The 19659-nt window shown below is 41.9% G+C and overlaps 1 long non-coding RNA gene across 1 annotated transcript in view; it reads left to right on the forward strand.

The window, feature by feature from the left end:
• Positions 1-8628: 8628 nt before the first annotated feature.
• LOC122162769 overlaps positions 8629-19659 on the forward strand; it is a 62341-nt gene continuing 51310 nt past the window's right edge. Inside the window, exon 1 of the long non-coding RNA XR_006169693.1 lies at positions 8629-8668. This is a non-coding gene — a long non-coding RNA (uncharacterized LOC122162769). The remainder of the gene's footprint in view (positions 8669-19659) is intronic.

Raw genomic sequence — 19659 nt, forward strand, 5'->3', positions numbered from 1 at the left:
TGAGAACTGATCACAGGCTCTAAGATGAAATCATGAGATTTGCAATACTGCAAAGGCAGATTTTTTCCATTTTACAGTATGATTCAAGTGTTTCATCTGCGCCCATATGAGATCAAGGACGTTCCAGAATGCAGCACAGCTTCATGTGATTCATAGTCCGTGATGTAAAGATCCCAATTTGTTGTAGTGTCTGGACAGGAAGAAAGAAGAAATGAGTGAATCTTCCTTATGGTGTCAGTCCTCTAAAATCGGAAAGCAATATGCAAAACAATTGGGTTTTGCCAGCAAGCTTCACACACCAGTCTTCTGTCATGCTTGTGTGCAATGCTTAATGCTGATACACTGCTGAAGATGATGTGAAAACTCTTATATTGATAAACTTTGTGTAATAAATGAGTTATATGGTTTGCAAACTGTAAAGTTCAGGGACAGGCTTAAGAATAACACAGCAGCCCAAGGACAGGTTTAAGTATCACTGGCAGTAGCATCCCTTGGAGAAAATGGTGTGAACAGCAGACGGGGCTCTTTGGATGGATGTAGGTTTGAAGCAGATGGAAATAAGACTACTGTACTGAGGTGTGTATCTATACAGCACCATGGGGCTATCCCTGGTATAGGTGCTGCCTGATAAATGGGCAGCATTGGGGAGAAACTGGGCTTAGAGAAGAACTGAGCAGGGGCAACTGTATTCCTCATCAGACAAGGCAAATTTGTTGTGTTTTTCTGTATTTTCACTTAGTGGGAAGCTGATTTTGTTTTCTTAAGCAATATTTAAAATAAAAAATACTACCATACAAAGGGAAGTTGTCTTTTCTATTTTAAATGGAAGTGAGTTGGAAGTTGTGCTGTAAAATTTCGTTGTTTTCATTCTAAATATAATTTCTGATTTGATTCTAAGCATTCTCTCCCTCAAGAAAAGTATTTCCAGAGAAATAGGATCTCTCTCCAATCACAGTTATGATATTGCTGCAATAAGTTTTGAAATTTTCCAGTGGAGGGGAGGAAAAATTCTTCTATTAAAAAATAATAATAATTTAAAAAAGAAGACTTTTTTTTTTTTTTTTTTTCTGGATTTAGAAGCTTGGTTTGTGTTGAATTTCCTTCGTCGTTCACAGTGAGCAACTCTTTCACACAAGTTGATTCAGAGACCCTGTTTCTCATTGGAGGCATTTGGGAATAGAAAAAGAGGCAGCTTGCCTTAATTATGGGATAAAAAAGGTTGCAATGAGATATTGGAACTATTTTTTTAGAAACGCAACCAAAACAAACCAGAAAAAATACAAATGGAACCAAGTGTTTTAAATAGTTTAGGAAGGAAACTTTTAACATATAGAAGATTTTTCACCATTCTTAAGGATGCAGAAATGTGCACACCCTTCCCAGTTCCCAGTTTGGACAGATGCCACGTGGTATTAAGAGCACACAAATATAGAAATCCATTCCTAGGAGACATCGGTGTCTGTCCAACAGACACCAGTGCCTGTGTTTATATATGGCTTGCTAAATATTGTGTAAGCCATAATAAAATAAATACTGGTTAGAGAGCAATATTGCATGACTGTAGCTATTGAAAGGAAGAGTATTCTGATGGGTTTTCCTTTTTAAATTTATCTCTGCCCGAGGTCAAGTTATTTTCTAGTGTATCCGTTTTCCAGAGTTCTGTGTATCAGACTGTGATCTCTTCATACTGTGATCTCCTGGAAATACAGACTGTCCGTTTGGTTGAGAGTATTAATGCTTCTGACTTCTTACTCTGTTTGCGTATCAGCATGTGATATGCAAGTATTTCTTATTGAAATACTTCCCCAAATAAGTAAATGGTTGTTAAACAGACCCCCACTTTGAGGTCTGAGTAATTCTACTGAATATGTCAGCGGAGTCTGACTCTGAGTCAGACCTGTGGCTTTTCAGTGGTACTGAATGAAAATGCTAAGGCATACTGGGAGGGATACACATAAAAAATGCAGGAGGTGTAGGAGAAGGTACATCCCAGCATGAGTACCTGTGTATACCAGTTCTAATCCAAGAATTTTGTTTGTCTGTTGAGAAAACATTGATGTAGGTTGCTCTGAAAGTAACGCATCCTATTTATTTCCATTATTACTCCAACAGATACAAAAAGCACAGTAACACTATTTGAACAAATTCTCAGCTGCAAAACGCTATTTCAATACAGTCAGTGCCATTACCCATGCATTTTCACCAGCGATGAACAAGAGCCTGCATGACACGTTTGTAACAATCTGCACCAGTGGGGGTGACCACTGTCACTGTTGTCACTGCTGAAACATACCACTCACTGCCTCACTGTGCTCACACCCACTGTTTGGTCTCCATAAATGTTCAGCAAGTGTCAATGAATGTCAGTGGGTGCCATTTTTTCTGCATGGAGAAATTCATTTCCAGCCCTTTGCTTCATCTGCACTTCCATGTCAGTTATCACTTTGTTGGACTGCCCCTCTGCTGCCATCTGTCTCATGGCAACAAAATGTACTGGAATGTTGGCAGATTTCAGCCTCTGCTGCCATACCACCACCATCCACCTCTGACATCATGACCAGTGCAATAAGCTATGAGGCATTACTTTTGGAGCATTCTTCGTGCAATTCAGCATGCCAGCCTGTAAGTAGGTTTGATGTTGTTGGCTTGTGGTGTGGCTGTTCCATAGTTAGAAGGAAATGTGAATAACTTCCAAAGCAAGGACAAGTAGGAAGTTATTTATAAAATAGAAATTAGTCCAGCTGACAAAGAGCTAAAAAGCTTTTGATCAGCTTGAAATCAGAATGTGATAGCAATTGATGAGTAAACTTCTGTGGTCATTACTGAAGAGACGAGGAGCTTTAATCACTGTGAGAGAGGTTGTTCTCGATTGCTTTGACTTCACTGAACTTTGCGTATTCACTAATCTGGCACAATGACTCAATTCTGTTCCTGCTTGGTTTTATGATATCCACTTGTTCCATGCTACTGAGAGCTCATTGGATCCTGTTCATGTGCTAGCATGTTTGTATAAATTTGACCTACAAAGGATAATTGCGTGGCAATAAATCTGTGCCTACATTCAGGTTGGAAGATGCTGGTATGCAAGAAATCTCTGGTTCAGTCCTCTCTGAAATGGGTGTGATAGCAAAATGATGACTGTGTGCTGTTGTACTTCTGAGCTCATAGCATTAGGCTGGCTGCTAACAATGTAGTTGCCCTCTGTACATCTTGAAATTGAAGACAAAGTCACATCACAGAAAAAAAAAACAACGTTGAACGCTTTCTAGTTCTTGAAAAAAATGGAATCTGTATTCAGTCTTTCGCTTTCAATGGGCAATAGTTTGAATCCAGTTCTTTGTTTATTGGAAAATATTTGTGTGCTTTCAGAGGCCACTGAGTCAGAGAACCATACAGAGCCATTGAAACTACAACAAATATTTTCCTCTTCCATGCAGTTAAGTGCCTAATAAATTCCCCCAAACATGAGCTGTGCTAAATGAGACAGCGTAAATAGGCTTCATTACGCCCAGACTTCATTAATTCCACAGCCACTTTGGCAACATCTGGCAGTGAGGAGCAGCCTTAAAGTGAATGTAGAAGCTGACAGTGCTGATGTTGCAGCCACAGCTCTTTAAATGGATAGAAGGTGAAAAGGAGTGGAAGAGCAGTTCATGCCTTCTGCAGGAACAGAGGCGTAGAGGGGAGATGATAGTTTTCTGGAGAGTAGATCCCATACACTTAAGGAGATGGAAACCTTGAGGTAATAGGAAAAATGGAAGGAGTAAAGCAGGAGAGAGAGAGACTGGCTTTAAATGTGGTTCTTATGAGCGTTTCCCAGAATGCTTCCTCAGCTGACATTCCTGTAGGACCCAGTCACCCTCTGCAGAACTTGCTATGCCACGTGAGAAAATGAAACAGATGACCTCTGGTTCTTGGAGAGGAAAATGGAATGATGCTGTTGCTGCTGAGGAATTGTGTGCTGGCTCTGAGAACTGGATTCTGATTCTTGTTACTGTTGTATGAGTCTAGAATGTCTGTCTGTTATAGATCTCTCATGGCACTTGAAAGTACAGTCAAAATCTGAGTGTGATGCTGTACCATGGTGAGCAATGCTGTTTTATGAGGATTATCATCCTTCCCCTTCCACAGCTGTGTTTTGGACTCCATTCAGTACGCCCACAGCTGTGTGAGTGTGGCTTCTTCCTCTTTCTTCATGTGGATCCAGAGCTGTGCCCAGGTTTGTTATAGCACATATTCATTAATAGACACTCTGATTAGCAGAGTGCATGTAGGGGCAGAAGTTGGCAAGTTCTTCAATTTTGCTATTGAAAGAAGATCAAAGAGGCAGAAAGATAACTTCATTTCAGCCAGAGCTTTCACAATCAAGAGGCAGGACATAGCAAAGTATTTATTGGATAACAATTGAAAAAGAAATGGCAGGAAGAGAAGTTTTCACTACATATAATGTCCCCAAAATCTTCACGTCTTTTCTGTGTGCTTTCCATTTGTCCATCTTGGTTTAATTGTCTTCATCTGGGCACTACTGGATGTGTCCAAGATTAAAAAAGTATTTTTTATTGCTGAGATCTTTTGGAAGCTTTCTACGCAGGAGAAAAGTTCCCTTCTTTCTCAGAAAGGTGTTTCCTACAGCTCAGAGTCGAAGCTCACTGAAAATGCATGCGTTTCTGCACCCCTTTCCAAGCAAAATATTATTAAATCTGTGGAACTTCTTTACGTCAGTTGGCATTTTTGTCACAATTACAGAATGTACTTTCAAACTGGCTGAAATGTGCGCTCAAGAATTAAAAAACCATCAAAACAACAAAACCAAAAACATGCTTTTTTAATATGCAAGCATGTAGGGAAAGTGTGGTAATTTGGCTCCGTTTGTTGAGTCTGGGCCAAATTCTGATGTCAGTTACGCTGGCCTCAGCTGAGTTGCTCCAGATTTGCACCAGCCTGACTGAAGGCAAACTGTGTACTTTTGTCCTTTGGTATCTCCCTGTTGGTATTAATGGTGCGGGGATGGTGGTGAGGGGAATAAGTTAAGTGCAAAGGTTTGCTGGAGTCCTGTCCTAAATCATAAATGCATAGTTTGAGAGTATTTTAAAAGTATACTGTATGTGTGTTCAGCCACTGCCTGCCTGGTGTAGCAGGTGAGGCGTTCCAAGGCTCTCTACACACTCTGTATCTGAATAGATATTATCTTTAGTGAGAACTGCAAAAAGCTGGCTCTAACATCAATGTGTTCCTATCAGCTGAGTCCCATGCAAGCTGTTAAAGCCTTTCCTGAACTGCCAGTAGCTGCCTTATTATAGACCGTGGATTAACACATCACTGGGCAGTGTATGCTTCTGAATGTATAATAGCTTTAATCTTCCCGGACATGTACAGCTTTTAGTTCTCCTCTTTAGAACTGTTGTCATCCAAGTGCAGTACTTATCTGAAAACTCATCAAATGCCGTGAATGAGTCTGCAGTTCTTAATGTGATTTTAGAATAATGGAATGGCTTGGGTTGGAAGGGACCTCAAGGATCATCCAGTTCCAACCCTACTGCTGCAGGAAGGGTTGCCAACCACTCAGTCACTGGATCAGGCTGCCCAGGGCCCCATTCAACCTGGCCTTGAATAGCTCCAGGGATGGAGTACCCATAGCTTCTCTGGGCAACCTATTCCATCACCTCTCCACCCTCTCAGTGAAAAACTTCCCTCTGACACCTACCCTCCTTTAGCTCAAAATTATTACCTTTTTTCCTGTCACTATCTACCCACATAAAAAGTTGATTTCCCTCCTGTTTATAATCTCCCTTTAAATATTGGAAGGCCATAATGAGGTCTCCCCTCAACCTTTTCTTCTCCAGACTGAACAAACCCAGCTCCCTCAGCCTGTCTTCACATGAGAGGTGCTCCAGACCTCTGACCATCTTCGTGGCCCTTCTCTGGACCCTCTCCAAAATCTCCACATCTTTCCTGTGTTGGGGGTCCCAGGCCTGGATGCAGTACTCCAGATAGGGCCTCACAAGGGCAGAGTAGAGAGGGACAATCCCCTCTCTCTCCCTGCTGACCATCCCTCTTCTGATGCAGCCCAAGATACTGTTGGCCTTCCAGGCTGCAAGCGCACACTTTATAAGGTACAGAATTTATAATGTCCTGTATGTAGGTTTTATTATACACCCATGCACATTCATAAAAGCGGTGCCAAGCTGTCAGTCCAGAATGTGTGTAATCTCTGTTATTTTGCATGAGTACTGTACTTACTGAAGGTAGCAGGAGAAAAATCCTTCACGTCTTTAAGCCTACACCAATGCTAAAGCATCTTAGAAATGTTCTCAGAGGTGGAAGCTCAATCACCTGCACCATGGCGCTACTGGTATTGTTCCTAGCATGCTGTTGGTCACCTAGCACTCTCCCAAACAATTCCTCAGTTTGATCAGCACTCTGGGTAGGTGTGACCTATCAAAAAAAGTAAAAACTGAGTGAGTTAATGGTATGACTGCAGGAGGCTCTTCTGCCCACGGTTCTTATTACTAAAGAACAGTCCCCTATGTGAGAAGAAAGTTGGATCTTATACTTCTAATATTCTTTACCGGTTTATACTTGCAAATTAAATACCACTAACATAGGTGTGCATGATTAAGTGTAAAACCAGTGTGGGATTTAAAAAAATTAAGCAAAAAAAACCAACAACAGCCATGATACTTCTTGTGAGATGTATCGAATGTCCTTGAATTCCTTATTCAAGATACTCAGCAAAAAGAGATTGGGCTTTGCAAAAGTAAATCTAGGATTTTAGAGAGATTACCCTGGTGACATATCCTTTTCATGGAAGGGATAATAATGTTGATGCACTACTTTGTCAGTCAAAGAAGATGATGAAAATGAGCTGCTACTGACCACAGCAAATGCAGAGGTATCTGCCTCTTTTCCTAAAGAGCTTACAATATAAGAATACCAGCAAACTTCGCTCAGAAGGAGGAAACATTGCACATCCTGTATGCATATTGTAAACCATTTCCTTTTTCTATACACCATAAACTTAGAGATGAAAGGGATACAAAAATTGGAGGGCAGAGTTGAAGACTTGAAAAGTATGGACTGGAGGCTGAGATGCTAATGAAAGGATTCAGCCAAGGGGGAGAGGAGGAGATGCAGGCAGAGTCGATTGAAAAAATGGCATTAATCCAACAGAAGTGTAACAGATGTGGCTGATGGAGGAAAGGAGATTAAATAGTTGAGCTGATCTAGTTAACGCTTCTTCATGATGGAAAAAGGGCAAGACTGAACTTCCAAAATCAACGAAGAGAAATGACATTAAGATGCAGCAGTTAATATGTAGGAAGGAAGAGTTGGATATTCTGAAGTTGGACTGCAAAGCAAATGGCAGTGTGGTCAGCTTTGGTAGAATGAGGCAATAGGTTTCACTGAAGGAGATGGTTAGGAGTTGGGTCATCTGGGTCTGCACTGTGTGGGAAATGTGGCAGCAGAAGTGTGAGGGCATGGGAAACAAAAGCAGTGGAAGAAAGACTTTATGTACAATTTTTGGTTTGAAACCAAGTGGGTTTCTAGAAGTATTCTGTACTCCAGGCCTGTGTGAAGATTGCCAGAAGATGAAGATAAGTGTCATGGACCATCATTTACCATTTACTTGCTACATTTACCATGTGCTTTCTAGTTTATGGGCAACAAAGATTTGCTGTCTGAGCCTTTTAGCAAACATCTTTCTTAGAGTGTATCAGCATCACAGAAGTCATCTTCAGAATTTTCATTTGCTGTTACATATATGTTACTATCATGCTGTAACTGTTATGAAATGGAGCATATGCTTTACTGGAAACTCTTAAGAACACTACAAAGAAAGAAATGCAACCCAGAACAGGATTCATTTCAGGATAAATCAACTGTGCATCTCATCAGATTTATCTTGAATCCAGAGAAATTGGAGAAACCAAGGCCCCAAGAATTTGCTCTTGAGTTAGCATAAAAGCCGTGAAAGAGGTGTCCCCAACCTTTTTACACATAAATTCCACAGTTATTTGATAAGCTCAAGAGTTTACCCTCAGCCGAGTCCTCAGTTTCCTTATTGTAATCTATTTACTTTCATATGATGTTTTCTTCTAAATGGCAAGCCCTACAGTTGGCTTTGTTGAAATAATCAGCTGTAAGGAAAGTTAGAAAATGAGATATATCTGCAGGGCTTTTCATCTTCCCAAGCAGTCTGGGGACTGAATGGAGGGACTTGGGACTGAAAGTCTGAGTTACTCTTGCCTGAGCATTTGTCCCTGATATTGGCACATAACTGTTTCTTTCTGTCTGTGCAGCACTGTGGGTTGGAGAATCCTGCCATAGCCTTCTAGGGGCAGGTGGCTGCAGTGAGGGTTCCCACTACAGATATTAATAGAGATGTAGATAGCTAGTGCTGTATTTGGGAATATGCTGGAATTGAGCCTATTCTACATTGACTTGAGGGTATCAGGACACATGTAGTTTGTGTTCATTTCATGTTAGCCATCACTCTATGTCACTCTTGTCTTGCTTCAGTTGTGCTCGGGCTTCATCTATGGTGTCAGAGGACAGAGACATTGTTTGCCTGTTTGCTGCAGACCTATTATTTATTTTGGGTATTTACATAACCTGCAGGACTGGTAACAAGCTCTGACTGCAGTTGCCCTGGAATGGACCGGTTCTGGTAAGGCAGTTGTTACTCTATCTCAGCCATTTAAGTCAAAAAAGGTCCCATCATCTGGAAGAGAAGAGAGAAGGTGCAGTACATAGCTCAGGCTATGGGCTGTGTTTAATCAGTGAGTTTTCCATGCAGAGCTGCTGCTGACTGGACATGGAAATGGTTAAAGCATATTTATTATAAATCAGTGGAAGCTTCCAACAAAACAAATGCCTCACAGACAAATAACACTGAACCTAATTAAAGCTAAACCAAAAAAATAAAACAAACAACAAAACAAGAGTAATTGATTTCTAATTGATTTAAATTTGTTGTATATATCAATTTGATTATAGTTGTAATGTATGTTTTAGCACCAGCAGCTGAGACTGTACATGTGCTTGGTGGACCTTGACTTAAAAAATTTGTGCAGTGTTAAGATTTTCTTCTTACTAGTGTATGATGGAGTGCACATACAGAGAGCTCTTCCCTGTCTCAAAACTTTATGGTCCAGCCAGTATCTGTGCTTGCGAGATGAGTAGAAGCATGCAGGTGAAATGGTCTGGTTTACTTTATAGGAAACTGTTGATTTGTGATGAGACAGCACTGTGATACTGGAGGCTGCTCACCATCATTGTCAAATACTAATTCCTGCAGCTTGGTAGAGGTTGATCTGGCCCTTACAGGCAGCTTTCCAAGGGCAGAGCTGGAATACTGTGAGTTTTTCTGGTAGCTGCTCCTAGAATTGCCTGGACCTCAGATTTCATCTAGGGAGCTGGCAAGTTCCCAAAGTGCTGATGTCCTCCATCCTTCAGTACTACTATCACCACCTTAGATGGGTTGTAATAATTTTATTCTTGGATTGATAACATTGTTTCTGCCATTTTTAAATTAAATTAAAGTACTAGCTTAAGAAGGGAAAGATTTTTTTTTTTCTGTGTTACCTACAGCTGATATCATGTAGCCTAGCAGAATTTGCTGTTGTCATGATGGACTGTAACACATGAAGCAATACTTGGAGTTCTGCCTCTCCATGACTTTTGAACTTCATCCCCTACTGCTGCCTCTTCTGTTCAGCCTTTTACTTGTCTTGCTTACTTAGATTAAAAATGGGCAGGGATGGCCTCTTGCTCTGTGAGAAATCCTGTTGTGTGAGTAACAAAACTGTATTTAATTTGATGCTATAGCCTCGATTTTTACCCTGCATGTCTCTACTGTGCTAAACAAAACGAAATCTTAATCTGTGTCAGAGCTAAGGTGCTACTAAAATAATAACTACAAAGGAGGAAAAAGAAAAGCATGAGAAAGTAATTTCCTTTTGTTTTCATTCTGTGCTGGATGCCTGTCTGTTTCTGTTGTTACGGATGTGCCTTACCCTCCTGCACAGTGTTTCCTCTTGAGCACTTTCCAAAGCACTGATTTTAGCTTTGACTGTGCCAACACAAACGTGGAGATGAGTGAAGTCATGACTGGGTTCCAGCTCAGGCTGATGGCATTAGGTTTTACCAGCCATATCCAGAGACAGAGGGATCAGAGCTGATTCTATCATGTACTGTGACCATCCTTGAGGACTGTTCTTTCTGCTGTTACTTTTTCTATGCATTCTCAAACAACAACAAAAAACAAACAAGCAAACAAACAAACAAAAAAAACCAACCCTGCTTGCATTATGAGAGAGATTCCTTATTAGTGAGCTTAATTTTCAAGAGTACCTCGGTGCTTCTTCAGTCTGAGCTGAGCCTTGGAGTGAGCTCCTGTAGGAACCAGAGTTCTATGGAGAAAACTCATATCCTAACTAATGGTAGGAAGAATTGTTGGCAATCTGGGGCAGTGTACCTAATTGGCAGAGCATAGACATCAACGGTGATGTGTTTTGTTGAATCACAGCTGTTTTGTTCTTCTAGGATCTTTCTAGAAGCAGTGCCTTAGGTGGATTTGTGGCAATATGCATGCAGGAAGAGGCAAGATCTTTGGATGCTGGCATCAGATGGCACCCCTATATATCCTCATAAATAGCAAACTGCTGCCTGTGGCAATCCTTGGAATGGAAAGTGTGGTACCCAGGGTATTCCTGCTCTGGCTGTTTCTTTAAATGCTCTCTTGCTTCAGTAGCTGATGCAAAGTGGTTCTGCCAAGTGTGCCTGTTCTCCAGAGCATCTCACGGATGCATTTTCTACGGCTTTATCTGGAAATTGTTGTTGAGCTACCATCGTGCTGACTCGTACAGACAGGCATGGTGCTTCTTTCCAAAAAAAACCCAACACTCTAGGAGAGCACGAAAGGGCAATGCTAGCTGATGGAATTCTGGCTATTCCACTCCTGTTGTTTGCTCACGAGTGCCCAGATTAGTAACAGGGGCTTTGGGGCTCTGACTTCAATCTCTGATGTGGCTTTTTTTTAGCATTCTTCTGAACATCTTCAGCATGTATTTCTAGTGATTACCTTTCATTCACTGGGGCTTTCACTAGAAATACCTGTTTGCATTGTGTGGGTATCTTTAAAATACTCTTTTTGGCACATACCTTTTTTTTGCAAGTAAATATTTCAAGTTACGGGTGAAACAAGAGTGCCTATCGAGTCTATCTTAATTTCTCATGTCTGCTCAAAGTTAGCCAATTGGTGACACTTTGAAAATTTAATCGAGTTGCTGGTGGTCTGGGATGCTAATTTGACGTTTTATGAAACCATTCCAAACATTCCTGATATTAAAGGGATTGTGTTTGGTAGAACACTGACAACAGGTGCCCTATTTTTGCCAGCCCTGATCTTAGACTGGCTGCCAACACGTAGTGCTTGCCAGCATACCACAGGTCTTGTGCTGGGCTATTTTAAAACTGTATTCTGTAGAAGAGCTGGGACACTTTTAAAATACCTATTGAAGTGTAATGGAAACAGCACGCCCCTAGAATATGCAGCACTGTAAAGTGGTTGGTGTAGGCTGAGCTCCTTGTAACTTGCTGCTACTTTGTAGGGCTAAAGAGTATATTCCCACCCTTATAAAACAAGTTGGTCAGCCAGGTACTCCATCCAGCGCTAAACTTTACCAGATGCTTCAGAGCAAGATGCTAAATCCTATTAAACAATTACATAGTGTTGTTACCTAGAGAAATTTCCTTCTGAATTCCTGGTGGTTAATGTTTGGCTTTCATCCTGGAACCTGAATTCTCTCATATCCTGCTTAGTGTCACTGCGGATGTTTTCTGATCATCTGTAGAACTGTTAAATCCTTCTCTCTGATCAGCAATCATCAGCAATCCTCTGATGTGCTTCATTATACCTCACAGTGCTTGTTTACTTCTATCTTGTACATTGCGTTGGGAGTGCAGGGCAGAGGCATCTTCCCAGTAGGAGGGAGGGGATGTATTTTGTCCAGGAAAAAGTGGTCTCTGCTTCCTTACTTATGTTCTTGTTTTGTGTCTTGCTGTTCTGTAACAGCAGAAGGGAATTAAGAGTGGCCAGGTGGGAAGGGCTAATTCATTTACTTGGGCAGAAAGCTACCACCATGAAGGTTTGCATTGTGCAGCTGCTTTTCATGGGTTTAAGAGAACCACATTTTCTAAGAAAAAGAACAGGAAAAGAACTGAAAAGGCCAGGGAGCTTTTCAGTAATGACTTATTTCCATAGTAAAGAAGAAATTCAAAAACACTGCAGGTTTTTTTTTTTTTTTCCTGCTAAGATATCTTGGCATAGAATGTAGGCCAGAGTGAGGGTATAAAAGGAATTATCAACAAGAACAAGCATATTTCACAAACTTAATGTATAATTGTTTTAGTGTATTTCTAGAGCAGGTCTGAGCAGATATGAATGGGGATTTCACATGACTTATAGTGCAACTCTTATCAAACTGTCATCTTTCCCAGTTCTCTTCCAATGCTCACATCACATAGAGTACAAACAGAGTGATACCTCCTTGATGGATGAGGATGCTGAGACGGGAATCTGGTACATGCTGAGTGAGACAAAGTGGAACTTTATGAACCTTCTCTGTTAGAATCACAGGTTTTTTGAAAGGTCTGAAGTCATGTACTTCCCATGTGGAGCCTGCATTGCTCAAGCAAAGGGAAGACTTTGAGTGTTTCAGCCCAGAGAACTTGAAAAATGCAGTGTTTCTGTTCTTAAGCAGTTTTTATAGGTCAGATTTTCATTAACACCATTAAGATGTTTAATCTCATTTCAGCCAAGTGTTCCTGTTGCAAAGTGTAGTAATGCCAAAGGATTAGCATTGCAGCCTGCAGGCGTTAACTTCTTCAGTGCCAATGGCATCACCAGGAATAGGAGCTGCGTCTGTGTGCACCTTCCCAGTGTGAGCCCCTGCAATGCCACACTTTGTGCAGAGCTCTCTGCCAATGTCTTGCTTCACAAATAAACGTCAACTTAGGAAGAAACATCTTTCTGCTAATTTCTGATTCCTAGCTAGGTGATTTATGCTACAGACAGCTTCAGCTTTAGTCTATCCCTGGGATGACTATTCAATATGTGAATTTTGTGTGGTGTTTTACTGTTGTTGTTTTTAAATGAATAGATCTTGTGCTATAGCTCAGCTTTAGAAGTGGCCAGATAGACTGTTCACTTGTCTCTAGCCACCCACACCAGTTGTTCACTGAGTAATCTTTAAAAGAAATGGGGTGCAGGCTTTCAGTTTTCAAGTAGCTCAAATAGTAATCATGCCGTGGATTATTGTTAGAATTAAAATGACAGAGGCTAATTAAAAAGAATGCTATTGCCTTTTAGGAAGAACAACAAGTTTAATTGGTAACATCCCAGACATGTTCTGCCAGAGTCTTCCTCTCATCTTTTCCTAACTGGTTTTGATTAATGTAATTTTAACAATAATTTCTCTGTGTAACTTGGCTTCTGTGATTCTTTCTGCCAGATTGTATTACTGTTCCCTACTTGATGGAGCTGTTTACAAGTGTGTCATTTTCAGAGTACTGTTGTGGGAAAGCACTGTACAGTTGCTACTACATAGTGTTCTTTTTACTAGCAAACAGATAATAAAAATTCAGAAAAACAAGGCAAAGAGAAAAAAAAAAAAACCTATATTTTATGTACATCCAGAAGTGTTTACACCACACTGGAGGCAACTGGTCATATGCTACCTACCCAAGATAACTGTATGCACTGCATGTTTCATTCTGTATTACTCATTACTTTGAAGCAAAACTTGCACCTGAGTGCAATGGTGGATCACAGGTGGAGTTTACACCCATTTTTCCACTCCCTTCCATTAACAGCCATGTTCTACCGCTGTAGCCCATACTGATCTGTTCCATGAAGCAAGTTCTTCCAATCCATCCTTCCCTCTATCCTTTATATTGTGGGCATTATCCTGATATATAGGCATCTGATACCTAGAAAACAGTTGATCTGGCTTTTTTTGTTGTTTTGTTACATACATGAAAATATGATGGTACCTGATACTGCTCATAGGGAGATAAGAAAATAGAAAATCAGTGTTTTGAGATGGTTTGTAGAATTAGAAGGGTCCTAACTGTGCTTTAGAAACTATAACCTGTAGGCTCTGCTTTACTCCAACTCTGCTTTTTATTTATTCTGAATCTACAAGAAGATCATCCTCAGCTGAGTTCAATTTGCTGCTGGGAAATGAACGACCTCGGTTCAGTGGCTTCATGTGGTATTGATGTTGTCCCTGTATGTAAGGTGGGGAAAGCCCCGATGTTGTGTAATTGTTCAGCAGCTTGTCACAGATGTCTGCAGATCACTGTATCCAACACGCTGGGGTTTGGGAAAGGAAAAAACAACAGTTTCTTCCGGCTTCTAAAATTCCCACCAAAGTTGAAGGTGGATCATGGGCTCAGAGCTAGACTCTGAGCTGGACATCAGGTCTTGCAGTGCCTGGGGCGAACCCACCAAAACATCAGGGAACGCCTGCTTCACCTTCCAGCTGCCACATCTCCCCTTTTCTTGAGCACCTCCAGAAACAGTGACCACCCTGTGCCAGTGCCTCACCGCTCTTTCTGAGAAGGCATTTTTTCCTAATACCCAACCTGAACCTTCTCTGGTGCAACTTAAAGCCATCACCTCTCGTTCTGTCCCTGACTACCTGGGAAAAAATGCCAACCCCTACCTCACCACAACCTCCTTTCGTGTCTGTCAGATATCATGTAGCAGAATACTGTGCTCTGAAGGAGCTCAGAGAGATCTTCAGTTTGTGTGTGGTTTCCTGGAGCTGCCACAAAGGCTGGAGGATGGCAGCTGCTCATTATGCTATAGTGGGAATGTGCTGAGGATTTCCTTCACAGCTGGTCACCTTGAGGTACACGTAGGACCAGCTGAGTTCCAGATAGATTCCAGTTGCCTGGCTTTTTAGTTATGGGGTTAAATCAGAAGTAGTTCTTGGGGCTTATTCTCACCCTTGAGTGTCCAGGAGGGCTTCAGTCCTCTGAATGTAGGTTCTGAAATCTCCTTGATGAAGCACACCATGCCCATACATCCCAAGGCAACCAGCTCCGTGTTGTGAAGCTGTCTCAGCAGCGGGGAGGTCTGCGTTGCCAGTAATGGAAACCATCGTAGTTCCTAATGAGTCCCCTGTGTGACTTACAGATGGGGGCACAGGGGAGCTTGATTCAGCCTTTGAAAGAAATAATAAACCTTAAAAAGCAATCAATAAATAAAATCTGCAGAGGCCCAAACATTTCAAACCCAAAATAAAATACTGATTAACCACAAGCATGCTCATATATATAACCCTGTATGACAGCTGAAGCAGAACTTCTTTTCCTAGTAGAGTCATTCCTTTGCCTCAGCCTAATTCCCTTCCCACTGGAGATTAACCTTTTCAAGACCACGCATGCACTGCAGCATTACCTCTGTTGGCAGCCATTAACACTTTTCTAATCTAAATGAAGAACTGAACCAAGCCCATGGATCCAAACTCTTCTGAGCCTGGGGGGGGAAGGAAAGGGCTGGAAGGAATCACAAGTAAATATAATTTTCTGACTCACTGCTAATACTAAGGGTTACTGGGAACAAAATTATGCCTTTATTTACAGAACTATCATTTATATTCAGTTGTGGGCCTGGTGTGCTATTGCTTAACTCCCCAGGTTTCAGCAGGAGTCCACCAGCTGGGAATTTGGCATGTTCTACCTTATAGTGTGTAGTTTTAAGCTTTCTTCCTGATGCTGATAGCAGTTTGAGCAGGGCATTAGAAGTTTTGGGGCACATGGGCTCTGTTCCTGGCAGCATGGTGAGAGCATGCACATCTGAGCACAGCTCATGACTTACATCTTCCCTTACTGCACAATCTCAGTGTGTAGCTTGTGTCAGGATCTGGAGGAGGCAAAGTGGCTGTGCTGGTGGTAGTTACTGCAATGATAAGTCACAGTAATTGCATGGCTCTCTTGAGATCATTGCACGGGTGCATGGGTAGAAGGGGACATGTACGTGAATAGCACTGAACATAGATGGGAATGGTGCAGCCCATTGGTAAAACCCATCATTCCACATGGCTTTGTGCCCATGTCTCCAACTTTTTATCATTCTCCTACTACCCAGCATAGTCTATGACCTTGTCTACAAGACCTTCTTCCGTGTATTTCAGCGCTACACAGGACAATAGAAGTCAAACTCTGAGAAAGACCTACGATGAAAATTTTCTCAGCTCACTGGGGATGTTTATAAGCTTCTCCTCCCCGTGTCTCTAAAAACAGACAGCCAAAAACAACACTGAGTCACTCTAAGCTTGCTCTTCCCCAAAGCATGTTCCCCACCCCACCCACATCCAGAGATGTATTGCTGCAAAGTGCTGGGACAAGGGCTGTGAGCTGGGTCCTGTTTCTGATAGCCCTGTTTGTGGGTTTTGTGGCTGCATGTTGCACGATTCCTCTCAGCTGAGGCACATCTGTGCAGGTGCTCCCAAGTGCATTGCAAAAATGGCAGATGGAAAGGGAAGGGGTTGTAAGGACCTGTTGCTTAGGTTGATTCGGCTCATTTTTGCCTGGATTGAGAAGTGCTTATGAGCAGCCCTGTGGGCTGGTTGTTAGGAGCAGCAGTGGTACACTGAGGGCTTACAGCTTTGGGAGAAGGTTTCTGCAGTGCCTTGCTGAGTAGAACCAGGCAGCCTGCTAACTAGTTGCCTTCACGCAAATATGGGCTTGGAAGAAAACTGAAAGAGACCTTCATGTCACTGAAAGCATGAAGCTGTTAGTTACAGATTACTGAATATTCTACAGAAATCTGAACATTTCCCCTCACTCACAGTGATTACAAAGTAGATTACAGGGATACAGTGGAAAAGTCATTTTTATTGCTGATATATATGACATGGGAATACATATGGGCTTGAAATGGTCCAAAAGGAGTGGGCTGGGTCTCAGCCAGTGTTTGCAGAAACCCTACCATGGGATGCTGCTGCAGAAACCTGTGCCTATCCCTGCACATCATGCCTCAGCCCCATGGAAGTCCTTCAGCTCCTACCGAGTGCCATCTGCCTGGGTGTTTCAGTTTGGTTCAGTGGCACGTGATTTATGAACTGCACTGCCTGATTTACGATCTGTAGGGCTGGCAGAGAAAGCAGGATCAGGCACTTGGCTGTTGTGCAAACAGAGATGACACATACTATCCGAACTAGAAGAACACAGGAAAGATAAAATTACACAGATTGTTGAAATAGTCTCCTCAGCTCTTTTGCACATGCGGATGAGTAAAACAGGAATAAGGGTTGTTGGGTTTGGTGTGAGAGCTGTTTTGACTCGATTTTTTTCCCTCTCTGGACTCTGTAGTGTAATTTGCTGTTCTGGATTTGAGTATGAGCACAAAACTTTGAGATTCTACCAACTGGTGGAATTGCTTTAGATTTTCCCTTCCCAAGCTCCGAGTATAATGTGCTGTTCTGACACACCACAAAACTCATGCTTCTGACTTACTGGATATTTTATTGGTTTCTTAACATTTTCCTGAATGTGTATTTGAAGAACTGCCTTTTTCATTCAGCTCTTGTTAAAGCTTAGCAGCGGAGATTCAGCCATGAACTACGTGAGAAGAGCTAATATGGGGGGCAAAAAGAACCACCAGCTCAGGATGTGTGCAGCCCAGTTCTGTGACAGCAGGACAATTTTGATTGAGAATTCAACCTCTTTAATTTCATCAAAGTGAATAACAAGTGGTTATAATCAATATCCTCCTGGACAGAGTTCAATCACGTTTGATCAGCTGCTGAGCAGTGTGGCAATCACTGCGCTTTGTTTAATCTTTTGGTTGGATAATAAGTTCCTCTTTGCTTTTTCAAAATTCAGGATTTCTGCTGAACCGAAGCACTTTTTTCCACTGCAATTAACTCTGCTGTTAATGTGAAGTGCTTCCTTTTAAATGCCAGTGCGTGCATCTGTGTGTGGCAGAGAAATAACTTGGTCTGTTTTCTGTGATAACAGGATGAGGGACGTAGAGAGCAGTTAGTGACCTGGCTCTGGTGAGAACTAGGAACACTACACCAACAGCCTGTCTTCTGTGGAAGGTGAACATTCAGGTTTTAGCCTGGTGGAGGAAGGTTTTATAAGGCTGAAGGTAAGGTATAACACCAGTATAGAATGATGCTCAGGATAGAAGGCTGAGTTAAAGAAGCCTGCAGGATTACTATTGCTAAACTTCATAGTGGAGCATGAGATCCCCTTACCCAGTGTGATTTCTGAGGTCGTGCATGTTTAGAAGGGCAGAAGGCAAAGTAGAAGTCTCTAGTTTCCCATCTTTGATACTGGTCCTAAGCTGATTACGTATGGAGCACTGTTGTGTTAATCTCTGTGGGTTTGTTCTCTTGCTGTTACACACTGGCCCTCAGCTCCCACTGGCAACAGGGGACTCCAGGTGAAATACATAGTCTTGAGTATCAACTCAGGTAAAGCCTGAATAGAATCTTAGAATCTATAAGGTTGGAAATGACCTCTAAGATCATCTAGTCCAACTATCCACCAACCACCAATATTGCCCACTGAACCACATCCTCCAGTGCCACATCTCCACAGTTCTTGAACACCTCCAGGGACGGTGACTCAATCAGCTCCCTGGGCAGCCTGTGCCAACGCCTCTCCACTCACTGGATTTCTAGGACTATTCCATAGAGAAGTGCTTGGGACAGGGAGGTTTTACTGTGCTTGTTTGTTGTCCTTGCAATTACACCTACATCTGGTTTCCTCTCCTAAGATCACACTACAACCCCTCTTGGATTCTTGCTGGCTGTGAGAACCACCCTGAACAAATAAAGGCAATAAAAAAGAGTCTGCCCTTAACAAAAAGTAAAAGATAATATCCTGGTGGGACTCAAAAGCTGCTTGCAGAGAGGTGGTAGCTAATGGCAATGTATTGCCTCCAAGAAGGGCTGAAATTCTTTGCTCTCAGATGTTGTCTGTCAGCATCCCCATCCTATGGTTTTAGGAAGAAGTTTTTCCTAGCACCCTGAATGGTCATTGACCTGAAATTTCAGTCTCTGCTGTGTTGTCAGCTGGCATTTTGGCTGGTAATACTTATTCTCTGCTAGCATAGTACCAGTGGATCAAATAATTTAAGACACCAGTGTAAAATTTTCCGCTTGTCCTTCTCTTCAGCAGAAAGCTAGGTGTTGAACTAAATAAAGTGAAAAGTGGGAAAGTATCCAAATCTCCTAAAAGATTATTCATGTGGTAAATGAAACCTGAATGAGGTTTAAAACAGCAGCAAGAACAACCGAAAAATAAACACACGCACACACAAAAGAAACCTCCACCAAACAAACTCAAACCCCAAACTTGGTGCAATTGTTTAAAACCACGTGTTTTCTGGAATATGAAAGAGAATTGGCTCTTCAGGAAACAGCACTTCTGTCCCCCAGGTGTATTGACAGCAGCATATACTGTAGCTAAGGTCTGTGGTGACAAAATATTAGTCTTGTGCAATTATCTTGCCAGAGGCAAAGGATATTCTGGGAAACTAGCCAGAGGAAACTTAGAATAAGCAGGGCAAGTGGTATAAATGTAAGAAGAGGGTGGGATGCTTGGATGTGGAAACACTTGGCCTGGAATTGGAAT

Source organism: Centrocercus urophasianus, unplaced genomic scaffold, assembly GCF_019232065.1.
Source record: "Centrocercus urophasianus isolate 14NV4802_14NV808 unplaced genomic scaffold, USGS_Curo_1.0 seq_22, whole genome shotgun sequence".
Taxonomy (NCBI): domain Eukaryota; kingdom Metazoa; phylum Chordata; class Aves; order Galliformes; family Phasianidae; genus Centrocercus; species Centrocercus urophasianus.